This window comes from Eptatretus burgeri, chromosome 3, assembly GCF_056783735.1.
Source record: "Eptatretus burgeri isolate ZD-2024b chromosome 3, Ebu_testis_v1, whole genome shotgun sequence".
In the NCBI taxonomy this organism is placed as follows: Eukaryota; Metazoa; Chordata; class Myxini; order Myxiniformes; family Myxinidae; genus Eptatretus; species Eptatretus burgeri.
The window spans coordinates 8,464,564-8,481,584 of record NC_140963.1 but is presented as its reverse complement, the minus strand read 5'-3'; the positions used below and the strand labels follow the sequence as shown (position 1 = coordinate 8,481,584).

The window sequence follows — 17,021 nt, the reverse complement described above, 5'->3', positions numbered from 1 at the left end:
CGCTTCCAGTTCCACTTCGTTCATTGAGTTTTTGAACTCTGGATCTCTGATGAGCTGACGGATCTGAGAACCATCAAAGATGCCAGCTTTCAACTTCTCCATGGTCAATCCTGGAAAAGCCTGGCACAAGTAAGTGAAGCAGTCACCATCTTTGTCCAGAGCCTTGGTGAACTGCTTGATTAAGCCGAGCTTGATGTGCAGCGGTGGGAAGAGTATTCTGTCTCTGTCCACCAGAGGGTCGTTGATGACGTTCCTTTCTTTGCATGGCACCAATTCCTCCCGCACAGGCCAGTCCTTCTTCGTGTAATGCTGAGCACGGTCCCTACTATCCCACATGCACAGAAAACATGGGTACTTGGTGAAGCCAGACTGTTGTCCCAACAAAAAGTTCACCATCTTCAGGTCAACACAAATAAACCACTTATGCTGATCATAACCAATTTTCTCCAGCACGTACTTCACCGCTTCATACTTCTCCTTCAGTGTAGTCGAGTGAGTGATGGGTACAGAGGCAAACTGGTTGCCGTTGTGTAGCAGAACACATTTCAGTGATCGCTTGCTGCTGTCAATGAACAGTCTCCAATCTTTGGGTTCGTACTGTGGCACTCCAAGCTTGAGCAGAAGCGCATGTCATAAATTGGCGCATGTAGGTATTGTACATTCTTCAGAGTTCGTTATTTCAAGAAATACAACTTTTTTGTATCACATTATTACAAAATCTGCCCCATTAACTTTAGTTTTGATCCACGAACTTTATGCTTTGCCTCACCAATTTTTGGAAGATTTTGAGGTTTTATGACTTCAAACTGATCCCTTTTCGACATAATCACCCAGAACTATCGTACCTGAATACTTCTTGTCATTAAAATTATTATTTCCAATCAAAACAATTATTTGACATGATATTTTACCCCCACCAACTTCTTCTAAAATGCTCCACACATGCGTACATGTGAACAAAAATGTAAAAAACGACATGTGGCCATATCTCAAAAACTTGACCTGATTGAACAAAACTAATGTGAGTTTTGGATTCAGCGCATCAGATTCGTCCTAAATCATCTTAAAAAATGCAGACAACAAATTTGTTGTTGACCAGTGTTATCAATGCAAGCAAAGCATATAGGGATGGCCTGCACATTGACCTTGAAAGACAACTTGCAGAAAACCCAAGCCTCACAATAAAATACCATTAAAAACTGTGTATCTAAATACATTACCAAGTCCCATTTGCCTTAACCAGAAACTGTAGATATTGGTCCTCAACCACCCAAGAAATTACGCAATTCCTGCCCTTTATTTGATTTTAAGATGAACTGTCTTTATTGTGGAGAGATGTGTGATCTTAACAGAGATCCCAAAAGTCCAGAGCGATGGAGGCCAGCATATATGTTTCATACAACATATTCACAGCATGAACAAAAATCATACAAACTGTACATGCAGGAGAAGTGTGATGCTAGTGGTGATAGATGGGCCAGTGAAGTCAGAAGCCGTATTGATGTTGCCGTAAGTGACCTGCATGCAGCAGAAGCTCGCTATCACAGGGACTGCATCTGTCGGTTCATGGCGAACCAAAATATTGTCTGTGATGACAATGACACCAAATCTTATCAGGAGGTAGAGAATCAAGCTCTAGAATATGTGGCAAAAATGATGTCAGAGGATAAATGTAGGATTTGGAATTCCATTGACCGATTCAAAGAGTATACGAGTCACTGTGGTTCTGGGTTGTCACACCAATGTTTGATCGCTAAACTAAGCAGTCATTTTGCGGATGAGCTTCTTGTCCTGTCATCGCCTGGATATGCAAACATAATTGCCTTTCAAAATAGTGGTACAGTTGGGTTGAAAGTCATAAAGGATGATGAAGATGACTTGGAAAGTAGTGCTGGTAAGGTTGCAAAGTGGATTCTAAAGGAATGCAAGGAAATCACTCATGATAAATCTCAGTATAGAAGGTACATAGACACAAATTTAGCAACTGATAGCGTATCAGTGACACTGCAGGATCTGTTATCTTCAGTATCCAAGAAGTGAGACAATTCCTTACCAGCCATCCTGATAGGAAATATAGTAACAAGTGTTATAACAAATCACCCAACTGATCTTCAAATAGCACTTGGTGTGTTACTCAGGGACTCAAGAAAGACTGTCTGCCATAGGAATGACTACAGAGTCACCTACAGTTATGATGAGTTACTTCGCTTCAAAAAGTCAGCTGCAGTTGATGCAGCAACTAAGCTCAGCCAACAAGGAATATCAGATGCAAGTTCAAATGGTATCTGATAATTTTGATGCAGACATATACTCCCCCAATGGAAAGCTGTCAACGCATTCATTAGCAATGATCATCACACAGCAAGTTCATGGAAATCAGAACCGTACAGACAAGGCTATCAGATGCCTTAAAAAGGAAGATATGTCTCAACCTACAGTAGAGGAACAGCTTAGTGATTCGTCCTTGTATACTGGTCAAAATAAACCTGTAATGCCATATGTTCCCGTAGGGATACTTCATTCAAGTTTCCTGAAATATCAAGATGTTTCGCGAAGCCGGGCTGAAGAAACTGACTTTGCATTCTTTTGAGACATTGTTTTTCAACGTGACTCTCCAGAGTTCAATGGCTACAACACCAAGCTGTGTCGTGAGCAAGGCCATTCTCTGAAGCCGAAGACAAGAGTTGTTTACCTACCGCTGATAGACAAATCCCCCGCCGATCCTACTGCCATGATGACTGGCATGCTAAAGGCACAAGAAGTGTCAACAAGTGTAGGGCAGGAATTCGTGGTATTCACAGCTGACCAGCAGTTATACAGAGTTGCATTTCATTTCCTCTAGGATGACACTGACAAATTCAGCAACGTTTACCTTAGATTAGGTGGAATGCATTAATTAATGAGTTACTGTGGATGCACTGGTACATTGATGGCCGAATCAGGAATAGTAGATATTCTGAGCGTCCCATTTGGTGGTGTGGAAAGAAGTATCCTCAAAATGTAAGAGCTGTTAGGATGTTAGTCGAAGAGCTACTTCGCCCTCACTTTGAAACGCATGAAATAAATAACATGGCTGACCTCCAAAATTTCCTGGATAATGTATCGTCAAAGAGTAAAACCTCAAAACTTTGGGTAGATTGCCTGATCAGGCCTGTTTTCACTATTCTCAGATACATAGGAGCAGAGCGAGAGGCTCACTGGCCTCTCCATATGGACACTGTCAAGGACATGATACCCCTGTTTTTTGCTGCAGGACATATGCATTATGCATGCTATGCCTTGTACTACATCCGTTCAATGGAAGCTATGCCCAATGAAGTTCTGAAACATTTCATGAATGGAGAACGTACAATTCATCATTCTGCTGGTTTGTTTAATGGTATTTGGAGTGACATGGCGATAGAAACAACCTTCATGAGATATGGGCATGGAAGCAGTGGTGTAATTGGGATCACCACCAGGCCAGATATGTTGAAGACTTGGGCGTACAGTTTGCATGCATGTGAGAGCATCACCAAAGACCTAAATTATATGCGAGATACAGAGCAACCAAATGCCGTAATGCTTCACAGGGAAGAAGCAGTGCCAAGAATAAAAACTGATGCTAAGGACAGAAAAGCTCCACAGGAAAAACTGGAGCTCTGTATTGATCCACTCGACACAGATCTACATCCAGATGGACTGGTAAATATTGTGGTGGTAAGGTTGTGTCTCATCCGTCTGTGAATGTTGATAATGCCGTTCACCTGGGTAAATCACAAATGGAATCATTTGAAAAGAGTTGGCCAGATGGCTTCCATGACACAATACAAAAGCAGGTCAACACGCCAGCATTTTCACGTAAGCACATCAATGTCGGTGGCATGAAAGTGTTTGACACATAAACTATCTATGCCAGAGCCATGGGGTTACATTCCAGTTCCCGCAGTCTTGATACACAACACCTACTGGCCCATGAATTGGCACCCCATCCCACATCAATGTTTGATACAGATGGCCAAATGCGTGAAGCACAGACCAAATCCAACCTGAAAAATGCTCGAAAAATGGAATCATCAAGCAAGTAGGCTTACAGAGAAGGACGTGGATGCCATTTTCGTTGATGGCTGTGCTGCGCTGTGGGTAGTACCTTGGCCCAGATCAGGAATTGTGCAGGATTACCTTTATCTGTTCCGTGGCTACATCTGCAATCATCTCAAAACAAGTGATGTCTACCTGATATTCGACTGGTATGTTAACTAAGCAGTTATTAGCTCAAAAGACTGGCAAGTCAGCCAAGTCTGGTTTAATATTTGATTAAGTCGAAATTTCCAAATTTAATGAATTATTAATAACAATCATTAGTAAAGTTTACATTCAATGGCACACTTCCTTGAATAGTATTGTATTTGATCACTATTTTAAAACATAAATACAATCTTAGCTGTAATTGTTAGTCATCTGAACCTTTAGATGGAAGGGTTGTTTAATCATGGACCCATGCACTGTTCAAATGTTTATCCATTTTACATATTGTTCTCAATATGACAGAGAATCACCCATTGAAGAAATGATATAACCATATATATATATATTTTTTTTTTTTGCAGTTACATAGAAGGAAGTACCAAGGAATCAACTCGGGTTGGCAGAGATAAAGGAGCAAGCAGGGTATATTCACTGCGCAACACAGGTCAGCTACCAAAGCAGAAAATAGTCTTGACAGTCACGGCCAATAAAAAACAACTTATTTCACTCATTTGCTAGGATTTGATAGCCCACAAAAATAACATCCCTCACCATAAGCTGGTAGTTCCTGGAAGTGACTCTGTCCAGTGGAGATCAACCAAAGTGTGGTTATTAGGCGTTGTGATATAACCACAAACCAGAAAGAGGGTGATACCATCATTGTGCAGCAAATCGCATCTGCAAAGCCTAACTAGGCACTCATGGTAGCAGACTATACAGATATATTTGTACTCTTGCTGCACTTTACATTCAATGGACAAATTTCTTGCCCTGTCACGATGGTGTCTCCAGTGAAGGGTTGTGCTGCTGGCGACATCAGAGCCAGTGTGGAAAAGCATCATGAGATTATTCCAGATTTACTAGCAACCCATGGACTCACAGGATGTGATACCGTCACCACTTACTTTGGAATTGGCAAAGGAATTGCCTTAAAGGTGCTACGTACTGGTCGTCATTCTCTAAGTTTCCTTGGGGACACCAGTGTACATATATTTGAGATAAGAAAGCAAGCCACAGTATTCATGTCATCGTGCTATGGTGTACCGGAATCTCAGTCCATGACAAATGCACGACAGAAACTGTGGGCCTCTAAAGTAGGCAGAAGTACCGCTTATGCCCCGAAACTTCCATCTCTTCCTCCAACAGATGAAGCGTTCATGAAGAATGTTGCTCGCGCCCATCTCCAAGTTGCAGTATGGAAGAAGGCAATAGATGCAATGCAACCAGTCTTAGATGCCACTGTATATGGTTGGTATCATGAGCAGGGTTCATCATCTCTCACCTACTCCATGACCTGAGAATGTCCCTCTTGCTCCAGAAGAGCTTCTCAAATTGATTAGGTGCACCTGCAGCAGTGAAAATGTGTAAGACACGACGCTGCAGTTGCAACAGCTCAACTGTTGCTTGTACCATTTTCTGCTCCTGCCAAGGCAGCCATGCCTGTTTTAATGAGTACACAAAGCAAGTCATGGAAGTAGAAGACGAAGAAGACTCGTCTTTATTTAGAATCTATAGACAAACTTCAGCCCCACAAGATACAATGTTTGATTTGATGTAGTCACCATTATTTATGGAATGTGTACCAACTACCTTAAAGAAGCCTTAGTGGCTTTTATTGCATTTGTATGCACTCTGAATAGCTATGAATTTGAAATAAATATTTCATCCAAAAATATCTTTTTGATATCCCAGTCACTTGTTTTTCTGATTTTCTCAATAATCTATCAGAAACATATTAATCTTTCATTCTTTGTGGCCATTGTGACCTAAATAAGTAATTTCGTTTTAATCATATAATATATGTAAAACTAAGTTTTCAGAAGAATTTAGCTGTCATTAAAATGATATAAAGTATTGTTCATTGTGTTTTTAATTGATATGGTCATCGACATGTAAAAATTAGTATTTTTTCCTCATTTCCTGGACGCCATTTTGAATTCATCAAGTTGCTCAGGGCTGAGAAGGTCACACCCACCGAATATCATAATATACATCACGAAGATTCATATGAAGTAGAGAAAATAATCACATCAAGAAATTTGGGGTGCAGCTCAAATTTCCTTTTCTGGTGCAGGACTGTAGTAAAAAAAGCATGATTAAAAACATTCGGTACCAATTTACAGTGGCATCGTTGTGGTAACCATGACAACATATAGTTTATTACCAAATCGGCCCCCATATGGTTTATGAGGTGGAAAACAAATAAGATAAAATGTACAAGTACATACATTATATGCTGTGCATCTTTAACACCAAACTAATCAGAGTAATCATTTTAGATAGTTACCATGGCAACAGAAAAATGCAATTCATCATCCTATTTTACTCAATGCAGTGATCAAGAGCATTTGCCAAAAAAGAAAAAAAAAAAAAAAAAAACAATGTTGTATAGAACATGTTCTTGAAATATATGGCAGATTGCCACTTTTCTATATTTTACTGACATAACGGTAGTCATATTAATAGTTACCAGAGCATCAGTACAGCTGATATTTCCCAAACTATTTTACACATATTGTTGAAACTCAAAACGTATATTTGAACAATAAAATCATTGATTTCTGGCCGACTACATTGAAAGAATTGGAATTTTAGAATTTTAGCCCATTGTGGCAGCCATCTTGGACGCCATCTTGAATATTTAAAGTTGCTCAAGGGTGACAGGTTCACACCCACATGGATATCATTAGATACACCCCAAGGGTGAATAATCAGCAGAGAAAAAAAAACTTTATCAGAGATGTTAGGGTTAGGTGACATTTTGGCCTTTGGCTGCTGGACTCTAACTGCCTCTCCTCTTTCTTGCTGTCTAATTTCCTCGGGTGTGTGTCTGATGGTGCCTGGAATGTTTGCACAAGATAAGATAGTGAAAGTTCGTTATGTCCCTCTCTGGAAAGGGAAGGGTGATCGCCAAGACTGCAACAACGACCGAGGGGTGACACTGTGCTCAGTGCCGGGCAAGGTCTTTCCTTGGATAAATCTTGATAGGGTTCACCACCATTTGCTTGAGCACCAGCATCCAGAGCAGTCTCTGTTTGTGCAGGCTTTACACCAGAGCAGGCTTTACACCAAAGAGGTCAAAGATTGACAATATCCTTACTCTTCGGGTCCTCACTGAACGCAGACGAGAATTTCGGCAGAAGCTGCTTGCAGCCTATATTGATCTCTGTAAAGCGTTTGATTCAGTGAATCAGGATACCATCTAGAAGATTCTTGGTCTTTGTGGGGTGCCACCAAAACTGATGTATCTGATGTCTGAACTATACTCTGGTACTGAGAGAACTGTGAGATGTGGTGGTACGATCTCTGACTTATTTCGAGTTGTTACTGGAGTTCGTCAGGGGTGTGTACTGGCCCCCACACTGTTAAGCACTTGCATGGACTGGATTCTGGGGAGGATGTCGGAGAGATCAAGCTGTGGTGCATTGTTTGGGAATGTCAAGATCTCTGACCTTGATTTCGCAGATGATGCAGTTATCTTTTCGGAGACTCCAGACATCATTTTGGGAGTACTCGAGATGCTGAATGAGGAGCCGCTGCTGATTGAGGAGTTGGAGCCACTGGGATTATGGTTTTCCTGGGTCAAATCTAAGATCCAGGCTTTCAATGACATCTTTGATGCTGCGATCCTGTCTGTACCTGTTTGTGATGAGGATGTTGAGGTCATGGAGAGATTCACTTACCTTGTCAGTGATATTCATGTCTCTGCTGGCTGTGAGCCAGAGGTCAACAGACGTCTGGGTTGGGCCTGGCCAGTCATGGATTCAATGGATCATGGGGTGTGGCGCTGTCGGTACCTGTGCAGGACAACGAAAGTCCGAGTCTTCAGGTCCTTGGTGATTTGTCTTGCTCTGTGGATGTGAGACTTGGACTCTGACCAGGGATCTGAGACAGAGACTTGATTCCTTTGACATCAGGTCTTTTTGGAGAATCCTTGGCTAACGCTGGTCTGACTTTGTGTCCAATGAGCAGTTGGTGAAAGACTCAAATGAGATTTGTTACCTGCAATTTTCGTGAGCGTCAGCTGTGGCTGTATGGACATGCGGCTCATTTTCCTGACACTGATCCTGCTCACCAAATTATCTCGGCGAGGGAGCCTCATGAGTGGAGGAGGCCAATGGGCCAACCATGTTCCTCTTGGTTGCAGCAGGTTGATCAGCATCTCAAGGAGATGGGGATGGACCAGGCATTTGCCTGGGGGATGGCCAGATGGAGGCCCCTGGAGTATCGGCAGAAAGTGGATGCAGTGACGTGTGGCCCTGGCGCATGCTCCCACACCTGACCTGACCTTAGATCTTTTCGGTCTTTGGACTCTCTGGGTTTTTTTTTTAATTTTTTTTATACCTTGTCGAGGCTCGTATGAGAGCTAACACACAACGCACAGCAAGGGGGCATGAGACACGAGGGGCGGGAGTGGGAGGGACAAAACAATGGGGAACAAACACATTAGGAGATCTGTGGAAGGGAGAGGGATGGGGATGGGACGGGGAGCATGGGGAAGAGAAGATGGACATTACAGGGACTTTCAGGAAGGAAGGCTGCGGACAAAAGCTTTGTAAGTGGTCAGGAGCTCAGGTGGGATGAGGAAGGACCTTGCACGGCGGAGGATTCCCAGTCGGCGACTGGCTTTGGAGGCGAGGTTTCAAATTTGGCTTTCCCAGGAAAGGTCATGGCAGATAGTGAGACCCAGAAGCTTGAAAGAAAAGACTTCTTACAGAGGATTGTTGAGAAAGTGGATGGGGGGGGTTCTAAATTGTCCTTTCGAAGAGACATTGTGAGAGTGTGAGATTTGTCTGGATTGAAAGACATGTTCCACGCGTTGGACCAGTTTGTGATTTTATCCAGATCTGCAGTGAGCGAAGAAGCTGCTGCTTGCCGGTTTGAGGGTTGACAGATGGTTCGGCAGAGGGTGGAGTCATCAGCAAAGAGATAAAGAGGGTTTTCCAGAGAATCAGAAAGATCATTGATGAAAACCAGAAAAAGAACAGGGCCCAGAACTTTGCCTTGAGGAACTCCAGCCTGGACAGGAAGAGGTGATGAAAGAAAGATGAAAGATGAAAGATGAAAGAAAAGAAGATATATAGAGGATTTTCCAGAGAGTCGGAGAGTCGCTGCATCCACTTTCTGCCGATTTTGGGACTTTGGAGTGTTTTGGGTCTTTGGGGTCTTCTCTTCACGGTATTTGGGGGTCTTCAGGATCTTTTGGATCTTCTGGGTCTTTTGTATCTTTGGGGTATTTTGGCTCTTGAGGGTCTTTTGGGTCTTTGGGATCTTTTGGATCTTTGGGGTGTTTTGGGTGTTTGGGTTATTTTGGGGTCTTTTGGGTATTTTGGGGTCTTCTGGGTCTTTTGGGTGTTTGGGGTCTTTTAGGACTTTGGGATATTTGTGGTGTTTTGGGGACTTTGGGGCCTTGGATTTTTTTTTTTTTTGGTTTTGCTTTTTTGTAGACCTTGTTGAGGGTCGTATGAGAGCGAACACACAACACACATCAAGAGGGGCAGGAGTGGGAAGGACAAAACAGTGGGGAACAGTGACATGAGATCTATGGAAGGGGGAGGGATTGGTGGGGAGGGTGGGGGGATGACATGGGGGTGTACATGATGGACATATACAGACTTCCAGGAAAGAAAGCAGGGAATTTGAAGGAGGTGGGTTTCGGGTGGATTAACGGGGTAGAAAAGATCGAGGATTTGGATGGGTGACGATAAAAGGTGGTGGTGAACAGCCGTTTTGAAGGCCTGGAGGAAAGAATATGATTAAACAGATTGAGGGAGTTTATTCCAAAGGTGGGAAAAAGAGGAATGAAAGAGTGAAGTTGAGCAGTGATTTGTGATTTTGGTAGTGTTACCAGAAGGGGGTTGTTGCTGGACCTTGAGCGCCCTGTGGAAATATGGTGGGGCCAAATCGCAGACAGAGCAGGGGTGGCGAGAATTGGAGAGCACCGACCTGCCTATGGTGAGAGAGTGAGAAACCCAAGGATCCAGCCTCATCGTGCGAGATACCAATGATCTTAAATGCCTTGGTTTCCACTGTGTGAAGCCGAGAAAGGAGAGAGGCTTTGCACCAGCCCAGAGAGGAGAGCATTACTCCATCAAGCTGGGAATGAAAGCTTTGTACTTGGTCAGGAGCTCAGTTATGCCAAGGAAGTACTTTGCACGACAGAGGATGCCCAGTCCGCTTTTGCCTTTGAAGGCCAGCTTGGAGATGTGGCTTTCCCAGGAAAGATGATGGCAGAAAGTGAGGCTCAATTTTTTATGAAAGGACTTCTTCAAGAGGACTGTTCAGAAAGTAGATGGGGGGGGGGCTCCACATGGTACTTTTGGAGAGACATCGTGAGAGTGTGAGATTTGTCAGGATTGAAAGACATGTTCAACGTGTTGGATCAGCTTTTAATTTTATCCAGACCTGCAGAAAGTGAAGAGGCTGCTGCTTGCCGATCTGAGGGATGACAGATGGTGCAGCAGAAGGTGGAGTCATCAACAAAGAGATAAAGAGGATTTTACAGAGAGTCAGAGAGATTGTATATAAAAACCAGAAAACCACTGGGCCCAGAACACTGCCTTGAGGAACTCCAGCCTGAACAGGAAGAGGGTATGAGGGAATTTCATGAAGGGCAACAGGTTGACTGTGACAGGAGACGAAATCTGTGAGCCATGAGTGGAGATTGCCTTGGATACCATAAGAAGAGAGTTTGGTGAGCAAGGCAGGGTGCCAAAACATGTCAAAAGCACATGATATATCTTGGAATATGGCTCTAATCTCATGTCTGGCATGGAAGACCTCCATCTATTGTTGGGAATGCATGACCAGCAAGTCCAGGTTAGAGTGACCTCATCTGAATCCAAATTGATGATCGGAAATCAAGCCATTGGAGAAGAGGAAGGATTTGATGTCGGAAGCGATGATGAATTTCATAACCATGCTCATGATTGGGAGAATGCTGATTGGTCTGTCATTACAAGGATCTGTTTTTGCACCTATTTTATGCAGGGCAGGAATGTTTGCTGATTTCCTAACAGATGGCAGATGACCTTGAGCAAATGAGAGGGTGAATAGAACAGAGAGAGGGTGAGCAAGAACAGAGGAGCAGTTTTTTAGGACATGTGGGCTGATGCCGTCTGGACTGGTTGCAGAATTTGAGTCGAGGTTTGTCAGCATGCTCTCCACTTTGTCAGAAGAAAAGGACACAGAGTCCAGGAACAGCTCGGTGTGACTGGCTAAGGTGTGTACAGAAATTGATGGGTTTCGGATACAAGATATAGATGAAAACACTGAGTTTAGGTTTTCAACCTTTTCATGTGCCGTGTCAGCTGAGCAGCCATTTGAGGTAAGGGAGTGGATGGAGGAGGAATTTACACCAAAAACAGACTTAACGACACACCGCCAGGATTTTTAGGAGGGAGACAGATTTTAGAGTTCAGACTGGAGATTAGAAGATGTTGTTTTCTGGCTCTCCAGGAAAGAGACACACTTGTTCTGAGCTTTGTGGAAGGAACTGAGTTTGCCCTCAGTTGGATTTGCCCTGCATGAGGTGTTTCAGGACACCTGCCTCGTCACAAGCTTCAGTGTACCATGGGTGGGAGGAAGGGAAGGACGACTGAAGACGAGATGGGATAAATCTGTGCATGCGAGATAGCAAATTTCTTTGAAAGAATTCCCAGAATGAGCTGATCTCGGAGAAAGTGGAGAAGGGAGACCAGTCTCGAAGTTTGATGGCTGCTTGAAGTCCTTGCCAGTCAGCCGAGCCTGAGTGAAATGCCAGACACGATGGCGCTGAGATGAATCTCTCATAACAGCGAGAGAGATGTCGACTTTGACAAGCATGTGGTCCGATGAACCGATTGGAGCAGAGGAAGAACAGCAGATGTTTTCTGGGAAATTGGTCAAAATCAGATCCAGAAGAGATGGAGTACTGTTGGTAGAGATCCTGGTCAGGAAGTTGACAGATTGTGTCAGTTCTAATAAGTCTTTTGCTGAAGAGCCATGGCAGGTAAGGGAGGGACCCACACCCATCCAACTGGCATGATGACAACCGAATATGAGGATGAGAGAGTTGGAATGAGAGGATATAAGCTGGGCAATGTTTTCGGAGAGCGAGGTGTAAATGGGAGTCATCACTCTTTGGTGGACAGTATAATACACATGTAAACATGAAGTGGGAGAGGAGGGGAAGCCAAAGCCAGAGGTATTCCTGGGGGTGTGGGGGAGTGAGGGCAGTGCATAGAGAGTGAGGAATAGAGTTTTTGATGAAGAGAGCAACTCTGTCACCAGGACGAGGCTCAGGTCTGTCATACAGGAGGAGGGATAACCAGGGAGAGATACTCGGCAGTCAGAGACGTCTTGAAGGAGGAAAGTTTCTGTTAAGCAGATGATGTCTGGTTTCTCAGTGGCAACCTGTTTGGAAAGATCTGTCAGGTTTGAGCTGGAGCCCCAGATGTTTGAGGTCCACACTCTTAAGGAAGATGGAGGGGAGGAGACTTTGGGTGCAGAGGAAGGGAGGGGAGGGGGAGGGTAGAACAAGAGAGGAGTGGGGGGGGAGTGGGGAGAGATGTTGACAGAGTTTTTGGGATTACAGAAGAGATAGGGGAGAGGACCAGCTGAGGAGGAGAAAAGGCTCGGTGGTGATTGGATGAGGCACAGTGGGGAGTAATGGGAGAGGGGGCAGAGGGAAGTTGAAGATTGGAGGAGATGGAGGGATGAGATGGAAGAGAGAGGGCAGGGGTAAGAGGCAGCTTTGTGGATGTGAGAGGGGCAACTTTGTGAATGGGGAGAGGGGGAGAAGGGTGAGGGGGAGCTTTTGAGAGGTGAGAGGGAAGGTTGGAGGGGGAAGAGTGTGATGGTTGCTCTGGGAGGGAGGGTTGTGGGGGAAGCTTTGGGGTCTTTTGGGCTGTTTGGTGTCTTTTGAGGTTTTTTGGGTCTTTTTGGACTTTGGGGCTCCGGGGCCTTTTGGGGTCTCTTGGGACTTTAGGCTCTTTTGGGTTCTTTGGGGTCTTTTGCATCCTTAGGGTCTTAGAGGGTCTTCAAAGGTCTCAGCAGTCTAACCTCGAAAGGTACATTCCAAAGGTATGTATATCATAGACATCTCGTCACATGGACGGAGGGAAGGAAGGAGGGACAGGTGCATGCTGAGACTGAATGCTATTTGTATAAGGATGGATAAAACATGGAAATCAGAATTGCCACAAAATCTCAAAATCCAATTCTTCAAAGCAACAGTCAAGAGTATTGTTGTGGCTCTGTGAAGCCAGCATTGTCCCAACACAATGGCACCCAACATGGAGCAGTCCTGAGGCAGTTATTTCATTAGTATTCGTTCAGTTCGCCCTTCCTTTTTGTCTTGTGAGGAAATGGGACAAGATGCGTTGCATCGGGCTTTTCATTAGGCCTTCAAGTCCAATTGCTATTCTTTCACCTATTTTATTTTATTTTACTTTAACTTCCACACGACCTCTTCACGCATGCATGCACGCCACAGACCAAACAGGTGACGTCAATAGAGAGCCTCATTCGCAAACGCATGTCATTTTCACGTTCAAACTGCACGCCATTCACCAACGGACATTTTACCTGAGACCTTCACCATGCTGAGCACGACGCTACAACCCTCACCATAATCACGACAACGCCTCCTAAAAAACCCCCACAACAACCACTTCAACCTCCTCACCAAAACTGCTTCAAACATTCCCAATGCTCCAACGACTTTTCCACGAACACCGCCGTGCTACCTCCACCTCACTACAACCTCCGCAACCACAGTTCATTCCCCGGATGCTCACTGTGGTCCTTTGGTATGCTGGGGTACAGAGGATATTGCTGTGCCGATGAGTCATCACGCATTGGCATGCAACTCAAAGCGCAAATGTGTGTTGCGGCTCATTCGGCCACATCTGGGTCGCCACAGTGTTCTGCTCGGTTACAAAGTTTGATTGGAGCCCAGTGCCCGTTCATGGCCGGAGAGTGCTCCCAAAAACCCACACCCTATGTAAATCCCAGAGCTTTGTTGCGTGGCCAAGCTTGAGAGCAAAGAAAGACATTTTCGGCTCCGGAGTCTGTTGGGGTTGGGCGAATTCTCAGGGTGGCATCTGCGTGCCAAAAATAACGTGAGGATATGCTTCCAGGGCATTTTATCCACTCTGTGGCTCCTCGTTTGCCTGGTCTCTAAAATATAGCGGCAGAGAGCCGAGACCGAAAAACTCACTCTCCAGGCCGAGCATCAGTCACCGAGTGAGTGTGACATTAACTGAGCCGAAAGAGCAGTGTGGCTCACCAAGCCTGCGCTGACAGTGCCATTCCCTGAGCAGAGCATCATTCATCGGGTCATTGGGTCAGTCACCAAGTCTGAACTCAGCGTGCAGTCTCTGAATCATTGCTGGGTCATCACCGGGTCATCAGTGCTCGGCTTCCACTGCGTTCCACAGCCAATCCTCATTACAATTGAAACTTACACTTTCTCGCACCACGTCAAGCTATCCTCTCACTTGTTCTGTCTCCTCCCATATACTGTCTCATCTGCTTTGATGCAAATTACGAAAAGAGCAATTACAGACATACATCCCTTCACTTTTCTTCTTCTACACCTCATTTGCATCACATTTGCACCTCCCACTCACGCACCGCAGACACCCCCACTTTTCTTCCCTCCACCCCCCCCTCCGAAGCGACCGAGAAGCTTCGGTCCATCGGCCTTTCCAGGAACTAAAACAGGTCGAAAACCCCTCAACGATCTCTCCTCTTTCTTGCCCTCTAATTTCCTCGGGTGTGTGTCTGATGGTGCCTGTAACGTTAACACATGATAAGATTGTGAAAGTTCGTTATATTGGTTTAGCTCTGCCCCATCTCTTCATTTTGTCCATAATTGTATTTCTTTTCCCACATCCCACAAATCCTTGCTGTCCCTGCTGTACATATTGCCGAATAAAACCCTTTTGATTATTGGACATAAACATTTCCTCACCCTTTGCTCTGCGCTGGGCCGCACTTTGAGAGGGTGTAGGGCAGCCCGGAAACATGACGAAACCCAATCCTTATCCCTGTGTCATAAGATGCGACCAGGGTTGCGTCAGGAAGGGCATCCGGCGTAAAACCTGTGCCAAATCAGTATGCGGATCATAATGGATGATCCGCTATGGCGACCCCTAACGGGAGCAGCCGAAAGGAGAACAACAACTACGTTTCCTCACCCTTGTAAATGAATTGCTTGTGTTGTAAATGCAGGCAGTTTGTTTCATCTTTTCCTTCATTGGTCCAGCATGGTCGGTTCTGGTTTTGGAGTGTCGACAGGTCTCCTTGGGGGGGCTCCCTGCTGACTATCTCAAAGGTAAGTTTCTGGTCGTTATCTGACCCATTTTAACTGTTTATTTTCTCACCTGCATGTTACTGTGTGTTCCTTGTTCGGTTTTGTTTCAAAAATCGTGCTATTTTGTGAGATTTCGTCGAGCTTGTTCTTACTGGGTGCTTGAGGCCTATCTTTGAGGCCTGAAGCCTACCCTTTGTTCCCCTCGGTGTACGATCATGTTTATTTGTTTTTTCTCCCCATTATCTTCAATTTCTATCTTTCCCACTTTCTTAACGTCCCCCATCCCAACGAATCACTCTATTTCTTATCTTTAAAAATAAAAAATAAAAAAACCGCTACTTTTCTCCGATTCTTCTTCTTCTTAATCTCCTCTTTTTCATCTCCTCTTATTCTTCCTCGATTTTTTTTTTTCTACAACACTTCCATGACATAATCTGTTGAATACTCAAGCATTAATAATAATAAGAACAAAAAACGATCTCTTATAATGCTTCATCTTCCTCTTTCACACGTGTGGTACTCTTTACTGCATCAGAATGCACTACTCTTCTGCTATTTAAACAGACTGCTCTCAATTCGACCTTTCCTTCATACCTTGCCGAAAAAATCCAACTGTTACAGCGTTTCTTCTCTCCATTCTCTGAATTAGCCTTTATTGCATCCATCAAGAAACGTGTTTAATCGAATAACTGACCTAAAACTTAAAAAAACCCAGTTTGCTATGAATGTTCACTTTCTATCAACCATTCTTTTTTTTCCAACTTCAGTGCCAACTCACTCCTCTCACCCCTCACTCTCAAAGCAACCATCCCACTCTTCTCCCTCCAAGCCTCCCTCTCACCTCTCTCAAACACTCCCCTCACCTTTCTCCCACCATTCATCCCCCTTACTCATCCTTCCCAAAGTTGCCCCCTCCCATCCACAAAGCTGCCTCCTTCCACTGCCCTCTCACCTCCATCTCTTCACTCCACCTCCTCAAATCCTCAACTGCCTTCTTCCCCCTCTCTTGTCCCCTCTCTCCCCAGCACCACAGAGCCTTTTCTCCTCCTCATTCGGCCCCCTCCCCTAGCTATTCTGCAATCGCCCACACTCTTTCAACAACACTCCTTACCTCCCCCCTCGTCCCTTCCCCTACCCTCCCCCTCCCCCCCACCCCCTGCACCCAAAGCCTCCTCCCCTACCTCTTCATTAAAAGTATGGACCTCAAATATCCGGAGCCTCAGCTCAAACCTTTCACATCTTTCCATACAGGTTGCGACTGACAAACCAGACATAATCTGGCTAACAGAAACTTTCCTCCCCCAAGACGTGTCTGACTCCCAAGTATCTCTCCCTGGTTACTCCCTCCTCCGCTTTGACAGACCTGAGCCTTGCCCTGGTGGAGGAGTTGCTCTCTTCATCAAAGACTCTATTCCTCACTCTCCATGCACTGCCCTCACTCCCCCACACCCCCAGGAATACCTCTGGCTACGGTTTCCCCTCAACTCCCACCTCA

At 44.8% G+C, this 17,021-nt stretch overlaps 2 pseudogenes; both read left to right on the top strand.

Annotated features, from left to right (window-relative positions):
* Window positions 1-1,070: 1,070 nt before the first annotated feature.
* LOC147029371 (uncharacterized) lies at window positions 1,071-2,590 on the top strand (annotated as a pseudogene).
* On the top strand, window positions 2,525-6,129 carry LOC147029370 (uncharacterized; annotated as a pseudogene).
* Window positions 6,130-17,021: the final 10,892 nt, after the last annotated feature.